The sequence below is a fragment of the Cupressus sempervirens genome, chromosome 9 (assembly GCF_028749045.1).
Source record: "Cupressus sempervirens isolate cs-2001-9-10 chromosome 9, ASM2874904v1, whole genome shotgun sequence".
Classification (NCBI taxonomy): domain Eukaryota; kingdom Viridiplantae; phylum Streptophyta; class Pinopsida; order Cupressales; family Cupressaceae; genus Cupressus; species Cupressus sempervirens.
The window spans coordinates 10225620-10243251 of NC_143126.1; the positions used below are offsets into that span (position 1 = coordinate 10225620).

Genomic DNA, 17632 nt, shown 5'->3' on the forward strand with positions numbered 1-17632 from the left:
CGGACATTACTTCGATGTAATGAATTTTCCCTTTCTCGAGACATCGGTGGCCAGGTTCCCAAGGCCCCTTGCAATTAAAACATAACTTCTTTCTTCGGAGTTCTTGTTGGGATGCTTCATCCAGTGATGGCTTCTTGGGCGGAGGTTTGTCCCTCGGGAATGTCGGCGGTTTCAGATGTGAATGAATCCGAGAGGATGAGGATGATGCTGACGATGACGCCATGCTTCGTGCCTTACTAATTGCTTCCGTCAAGGTTGACGGATTGAATCCTTTCACCCAACCTTTCAGTGGTTTTTCCAGTCCATCCATAAAGAGAACGACCTGCCTTCGTTCAGAGATGTCTGTCACCAACACAGAAAGTCTCTGAAACTCCGTGATGAACTGATCTACTGATCCCATTTGCCTCAACTGTGCCAGATCTTTGAAATTGAGCTCGAGGTCTTTTCCATCAAATCGTTCAATTAGTCTCTCTGTGAACTCAGCATAAGTCTTTATTTGATCATGCCCAAGAGTGATAGTGCCATGGTGCCACCATTCGTGCGCAACGCCCTCCAAGTGTATTGCAGCAAATTTGATCACTTCTTCTTCGAGCATAGGATTTAGCTGGAAGTAGGTGTCGGCTTTCATTACCCATGCCTGCACTGAAATGGAGCCTGAACCGTCAAATGGAGACAAGTTCACCTTACTCAATTTTCTCCTTAGGTCATCGTTAAAAAATCCTCCTCTGTTTCCACCTCCTGCGTATCTCATTCTTAGATCTGCGTAATCCTTGTAGAAGATGTCTTCTTCAAGATTTGCATTCCGCCAATCCTCCCGTATTTCCTTGAAGGTTGGAATTCTCTCTCTGTGATGTGTCTCAGTCCGTAGTGGGAAAGTCGGCATGGATGGTCGAGAGTGTGCAGTGTGAGAGTGTGATCTGCCTGCCATCGAATCTGCGCTATGTCCATTCAGTTCTCCAGAAATTTTGTTTTCCGCCATCTTTTTGAGAGTTTCTTCCATAAGCCGCTGAGTATCAGTGATCTGTGCCTGGTTCCGCGCAAGATCCCTTAGAAGTGCAATGAGTTCGGCACCTGTCGATTCCCGTTCCTGTTCTTGTTCTTCACCCATTCGATCAATAGAATGTGTCATTCTCTTCCAGCTATAAACTCGCATTCACGGATCACAGGCTGGCAGGATCGATTGCTCTGATACCACTGTAATGTTCCCGCTACGTAATGATTCAATCTGCAAGCAGATTACTGCAACCTTTCCCTTGGAATGAAGTATGTATAGTGAGGAATGAGTCTACAAGATGTCCGTGGGGAGAGAGAGAGTCTCTGTGATGGCCGTACGGTAGTGTAGTGGTGTGCAGGGGTACGAAAGAGATGACTGTACGGTGTGGGATTGCCCACATGAATAGACTGTACGGAGGAAAGTATTTGGATTGCCGTACGGTGGAGCAAGCTTGGTGTACGGTATTCTAAAGAAGCCGTACGGTGGAGCAAGCTTGGTCTACGGTATTCTAAAGAAGCCGTACGGTGCTTAGAATGACCGTATGGTGGTTGGTCAAGGCCGTACGGATGTGTATGCACAGATATGGTGTACGAAAATGATGAATGCCGTAGGAAATGAATGGTAACGAGTTGTATGGAAAGAAGAAAAAAACACCAAGCCGTACAACTAGAATAAGTGTCCCGGATTGCACAGGGGGCTCCAATAGAGATATCTGTATAATTAATTCTTCAAATTGCCGAATACAGATCGAGGCAGACACCAACGGAATAGGATGAGGATTGAATCCCACCGAAACCACGCAAGCCAAATAGGGAAGGTCTTTCACTTCCGAAATGGCGAACAATGCCGAACTCCAACAGGAATCCGCAGTAAAGAGAGATAAAATCCAAAAGCATACCTATCGACTACTACGAGCTGTGCTTAAATACCCATCGGGCAAAGCTTTCCGAGGGTGTACAAAGATTAGCCGACAGTGACACAAACTACTATGACAAAATTAAATTTGGGTCCGAGTTAAATTAAACAATCGGCCCATTACACAAATAATTAAATACATTTATTTCTGTTCGGGAACATTACATGTGACTACCAACCGTCGCGACCATCCTAAACTACCTACCCCTTCAACTTACAATTATTAACAATTCATAATTATCTGACGACATTGCAGCGCTACAGACAGTTCACTATCAAGAAGCGTGGGCCAAGAAGCTTAAGCCATGTTATTATGGACCATTCAAGGTCATTAGGCATATTGGTGAGGTGGCTTGCAAGTTGGAGTTACCAATTGATAGTCAGGTGCATAACATCTTCCTTGTGTCTCGCCTTGAGAAGGTGACTGTGTTAAGGTTGTAGCCTCAGTCGGATTAATTCGATCTGAGATACATTATTGTTATTACTAAATCATCATTTCCTATTAATACTTATCCATGTTAAATTTTATATATATATATATATATTGTTATACATATTATTATTTTTGTTAATATATTATCATTAATTAAATGATGATTAAGCCATAGAGACATGTCTCCTCTCATATTTATATGAGATTCAAATCTGCATTTGGAACACACCTATAACAATGGCAATGTTGCAAATGTAGAAAAGAAAATGAAAAATGACGTAAGTTATATAAATAGACAAATATGAACGATAGAGCCCAAATCATCAGGGATAAATAAATATACTACTTCAGCGAATCAAAAGGAAGTTTTCACTTATCAAAACACATGATTTCAGGGACTTGAATCTGCAAGAGAGCCGAGAGTGATACCCTCTCCTGAGGGACGATTAAGCATGATGAAACTGGTCTAGTGAATGATGAGAAGCTTCATATTATCTAGTTCAAACAAAGACAGAGTGCAAGTGACAATGAGAAAGAGCACCGATCAAGGCCAAACCAGTGGGGTCATTCTCTACGCTGCCACTTTTCTTTGGCTTCCCATCCCTCAAAAATCATGGCTTTGATTCATTCACAGAGAAACTGATGAGAGTCGAGTGAGGTGTGTTGTCGAGAGGGGGAACATAGTGCAATAGCAAAAAAAATTCAAAATTTTGTGACAATCTTGTCAAGGTGAATGAGCTGATAGGCGACCACAAAAGAATTTGCAATCCAGTCCAGATCAACAAATCCATTACGAAGCCTATTAACGTATTCACTCAAAATGAGAAACAAATCATCACGTCGATTGCCCAAGTTTATCTCGCCACTCAATTGGGAAATGTGCGTAGCCTTCAAGATGACATGCTGAATGTAAACCGTGCGTGAATAGGTGGAAGTTGTGCATCAAGCAGTGGTAGCTCTAGATGAAGCAGTGGAAACTAGGCAATGAACTTTGGTGGAACCCATGCAATAAGGGATAAATATTTTAAAATGCAACATGGAGAGTACATTATTACATTGGAGTTAATAGCTTCATTGTTAAACAAACATGTTTGCATTTCCGACTTCCCTCTGATGATATAATCAAATATTATAAAAGGTTAACACCTAGGGTGCACCAATATAAAATAAATCAATGACAGTTCTCTACAAAGGCACGACAACTAAAACATTCCAGATGGATTATAATCAGTGCACATCAGAAGGTGTACATTTGTGATACAATAATGGAAGACCTGCATCAATCTTTAACAAAGATTTCTGTCGATGTGTTTATCGAAGAACAGCTATACTATCAGTGATCATGATATAAGACTAATCATATAATGTGGTAACACATTTAGTTCATATTCAGCTAATCGATATATCCTAGTGATCGAAACATTCATTCAGTATTTGACGTCTACATAGTATCTCAAAAGGAAATGATGAAACATATAGCATAAACTGTGTATCTCAAATGTGTGATGCGACAACATGACGGCACAATAACTATAGAACTTCTTTACTCAATCATACAGAAGTACAACAACTGAGACCCTGTATTCATATGATGATAGAAGTACTCAACAACTATAGGAACACATAGTGCTGAACAAGACATTCTAACAAATTTACTCAACACTGCTCAAAGCTGTCTTGGGACCCACACATGCCCCAACTTTCATGAGACAATTGTCTTTAGTATTTAGTCATGTAGACGTCTACATGAATAAATTGAGTATTTCACCATGTAGACACCTTCAACTTATTCCTACTAGAATTTTGGGCAATACCAATTTGATTTGTTTTGAATGAAAAATTCCTATTGGGACCAGTTAGTGATAGAGCGCATTTGTTTTTGTTTTTATTGGCAAAACATTATATTTATATTAATAATAACTAGTTCAAAAAAGCTCCTGGAGAAAAGAACCGGAAAAGAAAAACTACGGTCGTTGCCTGATACAAAAAAGGATGCAGAAGAAGAAATATTGCATCAAGAGAGAGTATCTATCTACACTAATGAATCTTGTCCTAGAGATTCCCAAATCGAGAATATAGTGATTACAAAGAGCCCAAAACTCATATGAATACAATTCATTGTTTGGTGCCAGAGACAAGACCAAGAGCCCAGCCAAAAACTGTGACAGAGATAAACATCACTGATCTACATCCAAAACTCCAATTAAGACCATGATATTAGAAAGCCATCTGATACAAGAGCAATCCAAGACCCTGACCTGCATACAATATCTCAAAAGAACAAGTGAGATCTATAAAAGAAAAAAACATGCGGAATCATAGACAAGTCGTGATTTACTATCAAAAAAATTATGACTCAACCTTATTCTAAACATATTCTTTTGTCATAATATTAACCAAGTTGGGGAGATCAAGGAGGTTAAGTGGGAAAGTAATGAGTTAATATAAACCCCATCAGTACCAAAATTAGCTAGAGAATCAGCTAAAAGATTGCCTTCTCTATAAGTATGCATGATGTAACATTCAGAGATTGAATCAAGAAGAGACCATACTTGATGTAATATATACTGTATGGACCAATTATATACATGACATTTAATAACATTTAATACACACATTAATAATAATGGATGAATCCCCTTCAACATGTAACTCAGATATAGAAAGTGATTTTGCAAGTTCCAAACCAAAAAGCAAGCTTTGTTATTAGTACACTGAGGGAGAGAAGATGATTTTGCTACAATCACATGACCTTTAAATCTCTAATGACTATGCCATAGCCAGAGTAGCCTAGATTTCCTCTAGAGGCCCCATCAAAAGTGAGTTTGAAATAACCCTCACTTGGAGGAATCCACTTGGTTGGTGCTCAAATAAGAGGAATCTTGGATGGACACAATGGAGCAGGAAGATGAGGAAAAAGTAAACCCTTCAACCGCTGAATAACATAGCCATCACAAGGAGAAAAAACATATTTACCCTTATATTTATTTACTCAAGCATTAAGAAGCTCAACAATTGATCTCTATAATCTTTCCAAAAATTGAGGTATTGGAGATGACGTTTGTCTAAAAATTCTCTTGTTTCTTTCCCACCAAATTGCCCATACTACAGATGCAAGGATGCGCTTCCAAAGACATGAAAACATTGATTTAGAGTATAAAATGGGCCATGCTTGGAATAAATCCCATAAAGAATTAGATAATGGCATATGGAAATTAAGCTTATTAAGGACAAAATGCCAACAATCTTGGGCAAAAGGGCAGTTTAAGAGGAGGTGATCTATTGTTTCTATAACTTGCAGATAGAGCACACAGTTAAAGGGATCAGAAATGTTCAATTTGTGAAGACGATCACTAGTTAAAATTCGATTTTTTGGTGCAAGCCATGCAAAGAATCCTGCTTTTGGCAGAACTGAGCTATTCCAACAGAATTCAAAAGCACAATATATGGTTTGATTATACTAGTTGTGTTGGAGAGCCAAGTATCCTAGTTTAATAGAGTATTTACATTTTTAGTTGGAACCCAAAAGAGGCACTTTGGATGATTAGACATAAAGACATTCCTTTCAGCTAGTACTCGTTTAAAAGAAGCAGCTTGATTGTGGGACATAGGAAGAGTGGAGGGGTCTTGCCAAATGACTAGCCCTGTGAACCTATGAATAGTTGAGACATAAGTAAAAAAGGATGTCCCCCAAGCTTGAATCACTATGTTTGAAAAATCCTTTAGAGAATCAATAGTGGCAGGGGGGGGGGGGAATGAATCAACCCAAAAATTGACACTATCCCCGTTGTTCACTTGCCATGATATGAATGAAGTAATAACTTCTCGAGAAGCCATCATGGAATCACAAATGACAGACCTCTTCGGCAGGTCTAGCACAGTACGAACTCTAAAAGGTTCAAAGTTATCTAAATATTTCTCTTGTAAAAGGCGACACCATTCGTCAGAGGATTTTTCATACATTTGCCAAACAAGTTTAGCACCAAAAGCCCTAATCCTATTGGTAATGTTGGGAAGTTCGACACCCCCTATTCTATAAGAGGCTGACATGGCATGAATAGAAATTAGCAGTATTTTCCTCTGACCATTCATATTATCTAACCAAAGAAAGGTGCAGATTAAAGTTTCAATTTGAGAGATGATACCTTTGGGGGCTTGTAGAATGCAGAAGTAATAATTAGGAATGGTAGAAAGAACAGTTTTCATAATAAAAATTCTACCCGAGAGGGATAACCAGCAAACCTTCCAAGCACTAATTCTACTATTGATACGATCAATCACAAATTTCCAATAAAAGGGTTTGTTTAATCCGATAAAAAAGGGAACACCAAGATAAGTAGAAGGTATATGATCACGGGGAAAACCAAGAAGAAGCTTTATTCTTTAACCAATTGGGATGTATTAAAAACATAAATTTTAGATTTCGTTGCATTAATACATTGACCTGAAACTTGTGTATATAGGTTAATGACTTTCTTCATACTTTGTGCTTCTTGATATGTAGATGATCCAAAAAGTAAAGTATCATCAGCAAAAAGAGAATGGGTTATGGACAAAGATGTACCTACAATACTGATACCTTTCCACAACCCTTTTTGATTAAAAGAGTTAATAAGTCTGCTGAAGGCCTCTGCCATAAACAAAATGGAGAAAGAGGGTCACCTTCACGAACTCCTTGGGAAGAGGCAAAGAAACCTGCTGGTGCACTGTTAATGAGAATAGAAAAATGTGCACTTGGAATGCAAGCTTTAATCTATTTACACCACCTAAAAGAAAAACAAAATTGATGAAGGACTAGAAGAAGAAAATACCAATTCAGTTTATTGTAAGCCTTCATCATATCTAATTTGGCAACAAAGGCTGAAATATTATGTTCTTTGATGGAATGAAGGGTCTCATGGGCTATTATAGCTCCCTCAATTGTTTCTCGACTAGGAAAAAAACCCCCTTGTTTCGCAATATAATTTTTGGAATAATGGGCTTAAGTCACAAATAAATAGCCTTTGTGATAATCTTATAGATAGTGTTACATTAAGAAATAGGACAGAAATCAACAAAAGAATAGGGATCATTAACCTTTGGGATGAGAGCAATATTGGTGGTATTAAAGTTCTTCAAAATGGAAACATTTTTCCTAGATTCTTCAAGAACCTCAAGCAATTCAAAACAAATGACATCATAACATTTTTGAAAAAATAATGCAATGAACCCATTAGGGTCTGGTGCCTTATCAACAGGCATAGAAAATACTACACCATGAATCTCAGAAAGAGTAAATGGGGCAATAAGAATCAGAGTGTCTTGTTGTGTAATCAAAGAAGGAATGAAATCCAAGATCTCATCCACAAAGTGGGAAGAGGGGAGATCCTATGGTGGAGGGGAAAGTAGATTAGTGAAGAACCTTACACTCTCAGCTTGAATGCCCTTAGCGTTAGAAATCAAATTTCTTAGATGGTCATGAATTGTAAAGATTGTGCTATTAGCCTTCTTTTATTTGGTAGATGCATGAAAACGCCTAGTATTTTGGTCCCTTTGTTGAAGCCACAATTCTCTAGACTTTTGTCTCCAATTCTCTTCTTCTCACTTACATAATTCAGACCACTCCTCTTGCAAATTCTTCTATCTTGAATGCATATCAGCATTTAAACCATGAAGTAAAATATGTTCATTAATCTCAACTAGTTTTTCTTCTACCACCTTTTTCTCCTCAAAAATATTTTCAAAAACATGTTTATTCCAAATCTTGATAAGCCCTTTGACATACTGCATTTTCTTGTGAAACTGAAATATTTTGGTTCTTGGCTCTAGTGGAGCATCCTTCCACCATTGTTTTAAGAGGCCATCAAAGTGGGGATGACGATACCATACACTTTCAAATTTAAAAGATGGTCTAGAAAAACTAGTAAGAGGAGAATCTGATGGAAAGATGGACAATTGAATAGGGAAATGGTCAGATTCTGAATATGGTAGTATAGGATGATTGGATAAGATAATTTGCCAATTTCCAACATTGTAAACAAAAAAATCTATCCAATCTAATTGTAATCTGGTGGAACCCAACTCTTCTATTAGTCCAAGTGAAAGATCTAGCTTGTGGGGGAACATCAAATAGAGCATTTTTGTTAACAAAGTCATTAAAGTCCTGGGTAGCTCTAGGAGGGGGAATAATACCTCCATACTTATCCCTAGGATGAAAAATGGCATTAAAGTCACGGGCAATAATAATTTTGACACCTACTGATTGCTAGATAAAACTTGTAAGAGTAAGCCACAAGCTTTGTTTAACTGACGTAGGGGTAGGGCCATAAACATTAATCAAATGGAATGACAATTCATAGTGTTGAATGGATAACATTTGCCAATCAGTTCCTTGATGAAGATGTTGAGCCTTGACAGTCTTAGGATTCCATAATACAACAAGGCCCCCAAAAGCACCTAAGCTATGAACATGTGAGGAATTCCATGTTGACCAACATCCAACACATTTCAGAAAGTTATTTGTTGATAGCATAGTCTCTTGAAGCAAGACTAGATCACATTGGATAGAATCAAGACACTGCTTGATCCTATCAATGCCCTTGACATTCCATGAGAGGATCTTCATAACTGACAAGAAGCACTCTTGGCGCTCCTTGTTGATTATTTAGAGGTAAGAAAATTACCGTCCAAAATTGACTAGATCCCTGCATCAACTTCTTTTTTAGCTTTTGATGCTTTCGATGGCCTACCCCTAGGCTTAGAAGATTTCTTAGTTATAGGAGATGATGAGAGGGGGGTTTGAAGCACAGAAAATTTCTAGGAGAAATCAAAATTTACATTAGTGAGAGGTGGATCAGCAAAATGGGACCTAGACTAACCAGAACTATTGGTTTGAGCAGGAGACTTTTTGACTACCAAGTCAAGATCTAAAACATTCATAAAGCCTTCCATCCTCAGTGAAGGGGGATCCAATTTAAAGTGTACATTGTCCTCAGCTAGGTCATGGAGCATGTTATCTTCATTAAAGAATTTGGGAGGAATTGGTACACTACACTCTACTGCTAAAATTTGGGCATACTAAGAAGACAATGAATGTCCTTGGGAAACTGATGCAACTTCTAATCTAGACAAGAAAGAAAGAGGTTGATCATTAAAAATGAGCTCCTTAACAACAACATCCATCTGAGAGGGATAAATAACATCTTCTTCATTGGTAGTTGGATATGTAATTGCAAGTTTAGAAGATGCTGATGACGTAAAGAGAGACTGATCTAGACTTATATACTTATCTCGATGAGGATCCCATTTAGAGAAAAGATGGGTCAAAAACAACATAAAGTTTAAGAAAAATCAGAGGAAAAAGACCCTAAATTGGGAAAAGCCATAAGGGAAAAAGAATTACCCAAAAATGAATATTGGGAGTTATTAGGACCCGAACAGTCTCAGTGGGATTGATCTTTTTGTGTATAACAATGATCCGTTTGTAAACAACTGGATTTACAAATGAGAAATGATATGGGTCGCTTGACAGTTTAGCTTGAGATACACAAGCATCATTAGAGGCTGAAGGAAGGGACTATGTCGTAAAAGTGCACTTCAGTGGGTCGAAGTCATGGTTACTACAAACTATCAGATTAGAGCAACTTGGATCTTGACATTGATTAGTAAAATGACCCAACCAACCTACCATCTTAACCACAGTCTATGCATCCTGAATAATAATTGTTTAGTTCCAACGTCCATATTTAGATGACATAATTAAGGAAAAAGGTAATGGTTTATTCAGATTTAGCAAGGCACAAAACCTTATAGAAAGAGATGGTTCATCAAAAGGCACTTGATCATGTCCGATGAATACCCCAATTTTATTTGCTATTAATTCAATAATTTGTAGATTTCTATATTCCATTGGTAAAGCAGGAAGCTCAATCCAAAAATAGCATAAAATCACACCCTGTATGATTAGGTTTAAAGTTTGGAGACCAAGTTTTGGTATATATTCCCAACTCTTTCCAGAACCAACTCTTAATTCGAAGAACATTATCCCGAGAAAGCTTAGAATCAAATATAGCAATAAAAAATGAAGATTCCTGATCAATGTAGAATAAATCAATAGCACCATACCGGTAACGCTTTGCCCAAGAAAGAAGATCTACAGCCGGGAGGAAGGACCAAATCTTACTGATGATTATTGCATTGAGCATGTAAGAGATCTGTGGTTCAAGAAGTCCATCTTCAATCACAAGAAGTTGCGCATCACCATCTGTGAGTGTGGCATTTGAAATTTTCAGATTATTATTGGGACCAATTGATCTTACTGAAGATGTAGAACCCAATTTTTCCTTCCAAACTTTGACAGGCTGATTTCCCACAGATTTTTTACCTCCAAGTGAAATATTATTCGGATAAGACAAATTTTGGATCGGTAATGGAGACATTATTTGGCCATGACACATAAGAAGAGAGTTGGTAGTTGAAATGTTTGATCTACTCACCAGTTTTAGAAAAAATAGGTGTGGGCCACTAAAGTGGCCCATGACAAATGTCAAAAATCAGCTGGATCTGGGGTTTGGTAACCTTGAGACCATGTTTTTTCTTCTTTGGACCACATCCACTATGGCCAAAGCCATATGATATGTTGAAATTCCTTACATCTGTTTTTCCACCATGATGACGAAGAAGAGGAAGATAAGCTTGGTTCAAAGACCTCCTATGCACATCAAGAGCTCTAGTCCTTTCACCTCGCTCATGCTCCATAGAAAACTCAACCAATTGCCCTTTTGCAAGAGATCTAAATCCATTATAGCGAATCGATGTCTTGTGAACGAAAATTTCTTTGCTGCCATCATCAAGGGTAATGAATCCATAACCCTTATGCGAATCGAACCACTTGACCTTTTCCAGTCCTTTTCCCACTCTGCACCATATTTGTGTTTCAATAATCCAATTACAAACCTTAGCAAATGTATACAAAATTGCAGATATGGATTTGCTAAAGGTCACAAGTCCTGATTTGCTCTCATGTAAATATAGTAGCAAATTAATGATTGACGGAAGTCACAAATTGGTATCCTGGGCTGCAAATCTGATTCTAACTTTCCTTGATCCAACCTAACTTTTTGATGTAACTTTTCAAAAGTTGATATCTAGTGCAAGAAATGGTCTAAATGGGTTGTAGTTTTATCTAACTGAAATCAATGTTAATTTTGCACCTCCGACTCTGCTTCCCAATAATGAACTGTGAAAAAACTTGTTGAATCCTTTCTGAAACCTTCTTCTGAATCATGTGTTGCTGTAAATGGAGGTCGTGGCGAATTGGAAAGGAATTGGAGACAATGTTGAAAATCATTGTTGCTACTGGAGTTCGTTGTTGTGGAGGAATGGGCACTCTATTATATCTTTATCAAAATCGCCAGAAACTTTGACAATTCTCAATATCTTCTTTGGTTCTCTAAATCGAACACCAAAACCAATAGATTGAAGGAGATTGCACAGATCGTATTCCACAATTTGGGATTTGTACTCTAGCTGTCGCGAAAATAAAACAAACGAGTCTATGGCACTTCTTGTCGCTGCCCAGATTCGAACCCTTTAAGAGATCTCCAGACTAATGCAAAACCCTTTGAAAGAAATATTGTTCTTCACATCACTGCAATGAAAGGGCATTTGTGGATTCTTCAAGATGTGAAACGCCTTTCTGGAGCTCGCAATGCCGATCTGAATACACCACTGCCTTCTCTTCCAATGTTTATTCCGACGTAATAAATAATTATCTCACCCTTGGCAGAGACAACTCTACTCCCGAATTGTTTCTACTGTTTCGAATCGCCAATCCTGATCTAGAAAACCTTAGAAGTGCCTCCTCTCTCACCACTGTGATGTTGCCATCCGACAGAGTGCATTTGTTATTATCTGTAATATCTCTATATTTGAATAACTTGAAGTTAAGGATAACTGACTTGAAATTACTCATGAATTGATGATGAGTATTATAAATGTTCTTCAATATCTCAGATTTAGTCAATCAATGTTGAATTAATGAGTCTTCATCAAGTATAGCAGAAATAATCACATTATTCTATGGCTGACTCACAACATAAGCAGTTGCTTTTGGTGATATATTGGAATTTTTTCTAGAGATAGATTGTTTCCCATATTCTTAGAAGCTGATAATGCCCAGTGACCATAGAATGGACAGTTGAAGTCATAAAAAGGATTTCGCCAATGTTTAGAGTTCATCACAGCCATGTATTACAGGCTATAGCATACCACAATCATTATTGGGAGTTCATAAAGTACTACAAAGCTCTATTTTTTAGTCACATTGATAAGTAGGGTGATGTTATGGCAACTCCCAATAGCAATAAACCTCATTGATGGCCCCTAAGAGAATATTCCTTTATCTGTGAGTAGTTTCGGAATCAAACTACTTAATAGATACCAATCTGAACATACTGCTGTCAATCTGATTATTGGGTGATAAGGAGCTTTCCATCATAAGCATTATAAGTAACTAACATAGATAGTCATACATCTACACTGAGTCATCATTCTTCAATGTGTATAAGGGAGATCAGTTCCGACATTCCATTGTTGTGACCTACCATGATGAGAAAAGATCACATTCTTGAGTATATTTGGTGGTGAAATGAGCATGAGATATAAAGGACTATTAACAAATATAACGGGAATATAGCTCAAAAGGAATGAAGAAAATAATTTACTAAATATCGGCTCCAGCTAAACATGTAGGCTACAATATTTGTGAAGCATTACATGTTGAGCTAGTATTGATAGAGGGTCCAAATAAACCGAAGGCATTCCCTATACAGCCACTATGAACTCAACACCTAGTGGCACATAACTAATGTATGGACACAAGCAGTATGTTCTAGCCATCTAGTACCAGCGATGTTAGAGATGAAGTTTGTCATGCATGACGTAATGCAAAAATTGTTCAAACAATAAAAGAGTGGAAATTTTACATTGTGGTGGGGATAATAACCAGTGTTTCATTCCCACTTGAATCAACTTTAGAGGGGAAATGTTCCATTCTCAATTGTCTTATCTTTGAGTATTACATTTATCTACTCATTGTAGTCTCTCATATTTGTAATTCTATACATACTATAAGATTTATTTGCCTTGATCTTTTTTTTCTTTATGTCTGAGAATATTCTTGCCAGAAATGAACACTAGTACTTTACAGATGCTACCAAAATATTGTGTCAGCTCAATCTTATGATAGTAGCTCGAAAGAAGCTGTGATCTAGAATTCATTAGTCATCTGATGATCAGACTAGATAAAGTAAGGCTCTCGAAGAGAATATTCTTAATGATTGAGATTATGATTATTCTTTCATTAAGGAGTCTGACACTTCTTCAAGGCAATGCAGGAGCTTAGAAGATTGATACTTAGAGGGAGTCTAGAGATAAATGTGTATGACTGCATGATTTTGATAGGCCTACTCCTGTGTACATAATGAGGAAGTAATGATTTATGACTAGAAAGTCAAGAAAATCAATATCAGATTCAGAAGGAGTCAACAAGCATCCTTAGGCAAAGATAGCTCTAAGCAGGTAACTAGAGGACTTGACTTCCTAGGATTGTTGTTCAGAGGGAGAAATTTGAAGTGTGATCTATTCTCTATAAGGGAAAAGTTTGAAGTGAAATTCCTTGTAATGCATTCTTCTCTATGAGAGAGAATTGAGGTGAAAGCCCTTGTGCCACCCTCTGACTTGGTTCATGGTGGTTACTATTTTGCACAAGATATATAATGAAAGATGACGATCTTTCATTGACATATATAAATGGAAGGTAACCATGTAAGGCGACGATCTTATAAATGGTAGACCTGTTATCATGACAGACTTCATTAAGTTGTTGTCCCAGAGTGCTAGAAGTCATGATAATAAACGCATCATGATCAGACTTCATTAAGTTGTTGTGTCGGAGTGCCGAAGATCATGATACTTGTCATGATAGAGACCATGACATTGTGATTTCTTGTTAAGTTGGTGTCCCAAAGTGTCTGAAATCAGATAACTCATATCCTTCTAGGATATAACATATTCTTTTGGTAGGCGTCAAGGATTTGATGCCAGTGCACATACCAAAAGAATATATGTATGATGAATATCATATGATTGACATTTCTTGTTGAATCATACTATGGATTATACTAAAAGATAACATCTAAGTTGATGTATTTATGTTGATATCCTTTAATATGTCATTCCAAGAATATCATACTAAGATGATATATCTTCATATACTTGAGAGCATAATGTGTTCTACATCCTCCCTAGCTAAGAGGGAGTGTTAAGGTTGTAGCTTCGGTCGGATTGATTCGATCTGAGATACATTATTATTATTGTATATAATACATACATATATATATATATATATATATTGTTATACATATTATTATTTTTGTTAATATATTATCATTAATAAAATGATGATTAAACCATAGAGACATTTCTCTTCATGAGACATGTCTCCTCTCATATTTATATCAGAGTCAAATCTACATTTGGAACACACCTATAACAATGGCAATGCTTAGTACATTTGTACAGATTCTTTCACTTAACCGATTGGTCGTAATATGATACCGTTTACAATGCTACCACTCGTTGATGAGGAGAAACTGATTTTGGTCCCTAAGGCTATTGTGGATACATGTGAGAGGAGACTATGGAAGTCAGTTATCAAGGAATATCAAGTCAAGTGGTAGGATTTTCTAGTTGACACCACATGGGAGAGTGAGCACATACTTCAGCACCCGAAACTAAGGTTGTTTGAGGACGAGCAATCTCAAGGAGGGTGAACTGTAATGTCCCCTCCTTAGGTAGATCAAAGGTTAGCCTATCAATTCATTCCTGTAGGCTAGAAAATTGTGCAAGGACCCTTTCAAGAGCTTATGGCAACATATTTGGGCTTTATGAGCAAGTTTGACAAGGTTGGGAGAGTTTCCTAGATCTTAGGAGGAATCCCTAGTTTTAAGGATGGACTAGGAGTTGGCAAGGACATACCAAGAAAACTTCAAGGTCAACATAGAGATTCCATGCACAATACCTATTTTTTAGTAGAGAACCTAAATTTTAGGAGACTAATCAATTAGCTCACAGTGATCAGACAACATCAATGGACGAGAGCGATCAAATCTAATTTAGATAAGGGTCCAAAAGAGCGAGATGTGAATAATTTAGAAATAATTTAATTATTTCCCAAGTTGGTCTTAATAAATGAATAATAAATTATTATTATAATCACTTTATGATATGATAATTTATTAAAATAGTAGGGCCCACTCCCTAGGTAATGAATTAAGTTCCAAGTTAATAGAGGAGCCAAATTACATGATGAATGACAACCCCTCATGCAGTTTGATCCTTAAGAAAGGGACTTAAATAAGACATAATTTTATGTTAATTAAAAGAAGTGGAAAAACTTAGAAAACATTCGAATGGGTTAGGGAAAAGAGAAAAGACTTGAGGAAAATAGAGCAAAACTCATTCATTCCAAGTATTTCCTATCCTTGTTTTTGGTGATGGAGCTCTAGCAGAAAGTTCTTAAACCAAATTGGTCTTCAAGAACATTGCCTCGAGTGATTTTGATGAACATCTTGGGTTCTTTGCAATTGTGCATTCTCTTGAAGGAGTTTTCCTTTTGGTATGATGAAGTTCCTTGTAATAGGCAGTTTTCAGAGATTTTGCTTGCAGTCAACCTATGGAGATTCCTAGTGTGCACAATAAAAAGGGTTTGTTTGTTGGTGTTTAGGGATGCTACGCCTATAATCACATCTCTTTAGGTGTTGTTGATTGTGAGAAATGACTTGTTCTTAACCAACCAATTGTGTTATCACCGGTTCAATGTGTTCACCGGTTTGAGTTGTGTATTCTTCGTATCACCATTTTAGTGGGTTCACCAATTTGACTAGTGTGTTCTTCATTCACCGGTCTAGTTGTGTTCATCGGTTTATTAATTAGGATTGCGGTGGAAGTTCCCATTCGATGAGGAGGAATGGAGTGGATCTCGAAGTAGACCTTTTGGTGGTTGACTTTGTGCTTAATTAACTAATTGTTGTAATTATCAAAATTTAGGTCAACGGGTCTAATACGTTTGTCTTGGGATATGTAAAATCTTGAATGCCAACCTATAGTGGCTAATGTGTATAAATCTAGGGCTTGCAATCGTGAGAGGGCATACAGGAATATAAAGGATTAGGAAGCATCCTTGTAGTGGTCGTAACTGAGAAGGCCTTACAGCCTGACATATTTGATGTAATTAGATCTCTTGTTAATAAAATATTGTTGTTCTATTGTACCTTGATGTATTTCCATTGTCTAACTCTTTTCTGCAAGGTTTGGACATCTCCTTTGGGGATTCTCCATACCTGAGTTGTGTCAAGTGGTATCAAAGCTTAGTTTGTGATTCCTTTAATTATCGATCCGTCTTCCATGCTTGTGAGACCGGCTAGTTGTCATGAGGTGGTTGTAATTGGAAATGTTGCAGAGAGTTTAGAGATTGAGGCTCCTTCCTTGGTGAACAAATCGTCGATTTGAGGCAAGTGCACTTGAGATCTAGAAGATGCCTTGGAGAAGAGTTAGAGGTATTGTCGATGAAAGTTTTGGGACTTTATAGAGACAAGTACAGGCCTTGCAAGATGAATTACGAAGAAGAACTGCATCACATGTTAGTCATGAAGAATAGTTAGAAGTTGTAGAAGATGACAAGGATCCAAAGTATGCCAGATTCCTGAGAGCTATGTCTAAGATAGGAAAGAGACCTAAAATTGAAGTTTCAACTTTTTCTGGTATTTTTAAGCCAAAAAAATTGGTTGATTGGATTAATGAGATGGAAGAATACTTCGAGTACATAGAAGTGGAGGATCTTGATCAAGTTTGTTTAGCCAAAACCAAGCTGAAAGGACATGCAAGTATTTGGTGGAGACAAGTACAACTAGAATGAAATAAGAGAGGCAAGGAAAAGATATCTAAGAGGGATTAGATGGTTGAAAAGTTGAGAAGGCATTTCATATCGGTTGATAATGAATCAAAAATGTTCAAGAAGATGCAAGGATTGAAACAAAATGGCAAATCAGTATAGGAGAATACTGAGGAGTTCAACAAGATCATGATTAGGGTTGGTTATTGTGAAGATGAAAAGGAAAAGGATGGTGGGTATATCTTTGGTTTGAGACCTAGTGTTCAAGAGGGGCTACTTACAATTCAGATGTCAACAATCGATGATGCTTATCAAATGGCATTAAGGATTGAAGAAAAGTTGAATAAGAGATTTGAGG

At 37.3% G+C, this 17632-nt stretch overlaps 1 protein-coding gene across 2 annotated transcripts in view; it reads right to left on the bottom strand.

Annotated features, from left to right (window-relative positions):
• LOC149537376 (adenylate kinase family protein) overlaps positions 1-17632 on the bottom strand; it is a 409112-nt gene that overhangs the window by 174756 nt on the left and 216724 nt on the right. The gene's annotated exons all lie outside the window — the stretch shown is intronic.